Source organism: Anomalospiza imberbis, chromosome 6, assembly GCF_031753505.1.
Source record: "Anomalospiza imberbis isolate Cuckoo-Finch-1a 21T00152 chromosome 6, ASM3175350v1, whole genome shotgun sequence".
In the NCBI taxonomy this organism is placed as follows: Eukaryota; Metazoa; Chordata; class Aves; order Passeriformes; family Viduidae; genus Anomalospiza; species Anomalospiza imberbis.
The window spans coordinates 1,496,851-1,502,929 of NC_089686.1; the positions used below are offsets into that span (position 1 = coordinate 1,496,851).

The 6,079-nt window shown below is 56.7% G+C and overlaps 1 protein-coding gene across 1 annotated transcript in view; it reads right to left on the reverse strand.

The window, feature by feature from the left end:
- The window catches only part of MDGA2 (MAM domain containing glycosylphosphatidylinositol anchor 2), a 191,385-nt gene that overhangs the window by 184,961 nt on the left and 345 nt on the right, over positions 1–6,079 (reverse strand). The gene's annotated exons all lie outside the window — the stretch shown is intronic.

Genomic DNA, 6,079 nt, shown 5'->3' on the forward strand with positions numbered 1-6,079 from the left:
CAGCCTCAGGAATGTGACCACTGCCCATTCAGAGCCCATAACCCTCTGGGGGAAGAACCTTTCCCTGAGATCCAACAAAAAATTCCTGTGAGGAATTTCAAGTGGTCCTTCAATATTCCATGGAAGGAGGAATCGCATGGACAGCCTGATCCCACATCTTGGGAAAAAATCCTCATCCCAGAAGAGCCCAAATCTGTCTGGGAAGAGCCAAGCGAGCACCCTCCATTCCCAGCTATTTTGGGAGAGGAGATTATTTCTGGAAAAGGCAGGAAATAATTCCTCTGGATCCAGACAGGACTCGGAATTGGAAAGAGGGGCTATAAAAAGATCAAAGAGCTAATGGGGTGGGATTTGTGAGGACTCAGGATTCGAGGGAAGGGTGATGGAGCAGCAGCATCCCAATTATCCAGTGTGTGATGGATCCCAAAATCCCCTTTCTCAAAAAAAAAAAAAAAAAAAAAAAAAAAAAAAAAATCCTTCCCAGTTATAAAATATGGGAAATAAACAATTTTGTCCCTGAGCCCATCCAGGTTAGGGAGAGTGGGATTATCCCATCCCAAAGGGATTTTCCCATTGGAAGAAGGGAATTTAATGCAGGAGACCTCATTCCCTACAAGAATAATCCTAGATATAATCCATAAAATAATCCTATATAATCCATATATGGATTGACAGGGATCAATCAGCCCTTCACCGGTGGGAATCCCAAAAAACATTTTGAGGAATGTGGAAGACAGAACTGAACTTTAATCTTTCTGTTTCATCCCAAATATCCAGCATGAGACCAGGCTCCCAAAATCCCTTTTCTTAAATAAAAAGAATTCCTTCCCAGCTATAAAAAATACGGCAAATAAACAATTTTGTCCCTGAGCCCATCAAGATTAGGGAGAGTGCTTCCCAAATCCCAAAGGGATTTTCCCACTGGAAGAGGGGATTTAATGCAAGAGATCCCATTCCCTACAAGAATACTCCTAGATATAACCCATATATGGACTATATAATCCTATATAATCCATATAGGGATTGACAGGGATCAATCAGCCCTTCACTGGCAGAAATCCCAAATAATTTTGAGGAATGTGGAAGGCAGAACTGAACTTTAATCATTTCCATTTCCTTCCTCTTCCTCACACTACTCAGAGTTTAACAGGATTTTGCTCTTCTGAGCCATGGGAATTTTAATTTTAGGGAGTTTAAGACTTTTCCTTGCCAGATTCCGTCCAAATTTCCCTCCCATGAAATCAAAGGTGACGTTTTGACCCCGCAGCTCGTGGGAGGCAGAGCTGGGATGCAGCTCCCCGCACTCCAGGAGGATCCTTGGAGCTCTCCACACATCCCAGGATGCACCAAACCTCAGGGAAGTTTAGGCTCAGTTTAAATCCCACACATTTACCGAGCTTTAATTAGATTGAAACCTCAACATTTGCACCCTGAACCCCAAATCACCACCTGGGCCACAACCAACACCTGAACCCACAGAGATTCCCCGCCGGGAACTCCGGAATTCCCAATTCCTTACCCTCGCCACAACCCCATCCATGGGAGCAGAGTCCATCCCAATTCCTTGGCTATCCATGGATTCTTCCCCACTCGGGAAGCTGAAGCTCATCCCAGAAATCCCCGTGCGAGGGAGGAGGAGGAGATCCTCGTCCAGGGCTCAGGGAAGAGTTAAAATTCCCAAGGATCCGCAGGACTCCTGGAGCAGGCGCGGGAGGAGCGCAGCTGCCCCTGCGGCAGCGCATAATTCCTGCCCTGTTCCCAGGGACACTTCCCTGGCACAAAGTCGGGAATTGTGCGGGGTTAAAGCACCCCGGACAAGGCCGGCATTCACCCAACGAGGCCGGCAGCGCCACGGAGATATCCCCCGTGGAAATATCCCCCGTGGAAATACAATCCATGAAATATCCTCCATCCAGAGGTTTCCCTGCCCGCTGATCCAGAGGTTTCCCAACAAGGAGCCAGCACTTCTAAAGAGCCGAACGCTCTCCCTCCGATGATTTTATTTTCCCACCCCTCCCCTCATCCTTCCAATCCACTCGCTCGATCCCTAAAAATGTTGGGAAAGGCCAGGTCAGAGCGGCTGGAGGCCACTCCCAGCCCCAAAGGCAGCTCTCCTTAATCCCTCCGGGATCCGAGCTCCAGGGAATTATCCCAGCATCACAAAGAGGCGGCCGCAGGGGTGGAAGATCTTTCCCTGATCTTTCCTTGATCTTTCCCTGATCTTTCCCAGATTTTTCCCTGATCTTTCCCAGATCTTTCCAGACACCGTTTGCCCCCTGCTCCAACCTCCCCCAGGCTTCAAGGAGCTCCAGCAGTCCCCACTCCAGCTGAATCCCGGGAAAAAGGGGCAGCTCCAGGCTTTGGGATGCCCATTTCCAATTTTCTTCGGAAATTCTGCAGCTGCAATGAGGGTTGAGGCCGTTGGATGACATTTGGTGCTTGGATCAACCGGGACAATTTCCCTGGAATTTAACACCCTAAATACCTTCAATTCCAGCCTGGAAGCCTCGTTTTTCCCAAGGCTGTGGGTGCTTCTCCCAAAATTTTGCACGCCCAGATTTGGTGCAGAGCCTCAGGAAGGCTCTGATATTCCTTAGAATGGTCAACGCTCATTCCATGAGTGATTCCAGGAGGAATTCCAAGCCATCCTGGGGTTCTCCACGGCTGCAGACGGGATGCTGAGCCCTGTTCCCTGCAGGAGGTGGGGGGGGTGGCACGGAGGGGTCGCTGTCACCCTCACACCCTTCCTGTGTCACACCTGGTGTTCCCAGGCATGGAAAACATCCTGGGGGTCTGCTCTGCATTATTCCTGCTGAAATCACGGGAAAATTCCTAAAATCTAGCCAAGGAGTGGATAAATCCCAGCCCAGTGAGCCAGGATCTCCGAGGGGGCTGCACCCCCTGTGTGACCTCCCCATGGGAGCAGTGGGATCCCACAGCAGGATCCCACCCAGTGGATCCCACAGCTGGATTCCAGCCCGGGGATCCCACCGCTGCTCCCAGATTCCTGTGACCACTTGGATTCAACTTCCCTGGGTCAGGAAGTGTGGCTTTGCCACTGGAGCCAGCACTGCCAGGATTGTCACCCCACCAGAGCCTCACTCCAGCGAGGTCCCCCCCATTCCTAGGATTTTTCCAGCCCCCACCCAGAGGTGCTGGAAGTGCTCAGGCTCTTCAGGCTCCTGCCCAGGAATTCTCTGGGTTCTTCCTCACTCCACAGGGCACAAAATGGGATCCCAATTCCCTGGTGAGCCCCCCAGCCAAGGCAGCTCAGGAACAAACCCAAAAATCTTTTCTCCACTCTCCCAAAATTCCCATTTTTTGCTGAGCAGCCTCTGAGCTGTTAAAAACTCTCCATGCCCACGTCGGCCTCTTCGCTGAGCCCTTTTTTTCCTCTGGAAGTTGGAAGTTGGGTGAAAGGAGAACCATCATGTCCTGAATCCCTACATTTTCTGCTTTATTAACGGTGCAAGTCATGCACCACTGAAAGGGGAGGAAACGTGCACAGATCATGAGTTGTTCTCGATCTTTGGCCAGGAAAACAGGGAGAGCTGAGGAAGTGTACGAATTCCCGAGAATTTCAGCAGCTCTGCTCTCCCCCATCCCCTGAGGAAGCAGAACGTGGGCTGGGCCTGCCCTGCTCCCAGTTCTCCCAGTTCCATGCTGGTTTCCCTTTAGGATCCCAGTTTTCTATCCCAGCTGTAGCATTCCCACGGATCAGAGGGAAGTTGTGGAGGTGCTGCCCAGCCAGCCAGCACGGCACATTAATCTGGAGTTTAAATGAACTCGGAATCAGCAAATGGGGGATTTATTTTGCATTTAAAGGTGGCGGAGCTGCTCTCTGGGAGGGCACGGGTGGTGCCGTGCCAGGCTCTGTGCCAGCACCTTCCCGCACCTCCGGAGCCACGGGAGCATCCAGGGCTGGAAAACAGCCTGGGAGAGCCGTGCCAAAGACAGGTGGGATGAGCCAGGGAGGAGCTGGGAGAAGCTGGAGCAGCAGCCGGAGCCTGAGTGATGAGTCTGAGCTACCTGCAGGGCTGGGAATATCAACAGGGAGCAGGGATGGATTCCAGACTGCTCCTTCCCCTCGCCACCTTCCTCACGGAGAGGCTCTGGAGCTGTGCCCGCTCCCAGAGGAGCACAGAAATGAGGAACAAGTGTTAACATGGCAAGACACCTCCCCGGCAGCACCACGCTCGCAAGCAGAGCTGCCAGGCTCTGGAAATCTTCAAAAAAGGCCAAAAAACTTGTTAAAAATCCCACAAACCGATTTTTCCAAAGCAACAAGATCCAAGCAGGCTCCCTCTCCCAGGCTGGGGCTCACTTTGGATAACCTGCAGGCTCCAGCCTTCCCATCCTCCTTTCTCAAAATGGCCCTGCAGCACCGGGGGCTGCGGGCACACCCCGGGCTTGGAATTTTTTTTGTCCACATTCTCGAGCCGACCTTCAGCAGTCAGTGAAGACCCCCAAATTCCCGGGGCACCGCTCTCGAACACAAAGCAGCCGCACACGACTGAGTTCACAGCGCTCCCCCCCGCTCTCAGCAGCCCTCGCTCCCCGGCCTGAACCGAAACCAGCCTAAATCAGGAGGAGAAAGCAGCAGCACCAAAGTCTTACTCCAAACCCCATCGCCCGGAGCTGAGTCCGCATCTCCTCCCTCCAGCCCCCCCACGCTCTTCCTGAACAAGCCCTCTCCTATTCACGGCAGCCGCTGCTCTTCCCGAGCATCCAACAATATCTGCCTGTGTGCCGGGGGAGGCAGGGAGCCGCTGCCAGTGCCGAGATCCGCACCAGCCGCGCATCCACCGCGAGCCGAGCCCCTCAGACACCCGCGGTCACGTCCAAATTTGGCAAAATTAAGGAGAAAAAAAAAAAAAAGAAGAAAAAAAGGGGAGGGGGGTGAGTCTCTAAGTGAGGCTTCCTTCCCGGTGGGAAGCGAATATGGAAGTGTGGGAGCGGACGGGCTCGGAGGAGGCAATGTCACACGAAGCATTTACTGAGAGATTCATGAATCTCCTTCCTCAGCCCCGGGTGCCGGCAGCACCGCACCGCCGCCGAGCCCCGCCGCGCCGCTTACATAACCCCCCCCGCCCGGCCGGGCAGCACCGGGAATGGGGCAGCACCGGGAATGGGGCATCATCGGGAACGGGGCAACACCGGGAACGGGGCATCATCGGGAATGGGGCAGCACCGGGAATGGGGCATCATCGGGAACGGGGCAGCACCGGGAACGGGGCATCGCCAGAACTGGGGTATCACGGAGAACGGGGCATCACCGGGAACGGGGCATCGCCACAGCCGGGGCATCTCCGGGGACGGAGCATTGCCAAAACTAGGGCATCGCCACAACGGGGGTATGTCCAGAACCGGGGCATCACCGGGGCCAGGGCATCACCGGGGCTGGGACATCACCGGAAGCGGGGCATCGCTGCCACCGAAGCACTACCACGGCCCGGGCACCACCGGGACCTGCCACACCGCGGCCGGGGCATCGACAGAACGGGAGCATCAGCGGCACCGAGGCACCACCGCTGCCGATGCAGCGCCGGCACCGGGGCACGGGGCAGCATCCCGGCCGCGAAGCCCCGCGCCCCGGCGGAGCGCCCGGCTCTCCCCGCCACTCGGCTCCTGGCAGCGCCGAACCGGGGCCACCTCGAGGGCGCGGGGGCGAGGGGGAAGCAACAAGAGCGCGGCCCCAGCGCGGAGGGGGAGCGGAGCGGGCGATGCCGCCGGTGATGTGCAAGTCACGGGCGGGCGGCATCGGAGCCGGGGGAGCGGAGCCGCCCGCCCGCGGGGTCCGCGCGCCCCCGGCGGAGCCCCGGGAAGTTTGCGGCGCCTTCGCCCCCGCCCCTGGCTCCGCGGCCGCGGGCACTCCGCGGGCGCGGAGGAGCCCCGCGGAGGCGGCGCCCGCCCTCTCCGCCGCGGAGGCCAGCGCGGCCCGGGACCGGCTGCGGGCCCCCCCTGCGCCCCCTCCCCGACCCCGCGAATCGCCCCCCCGCCCCCCGGCCCGGTTTTCGCCGTGAAATGTCAGCGTCTCATGGCAACGGCGCTGCCTCCGCTCTGCCTCCGCCGGCTCCCG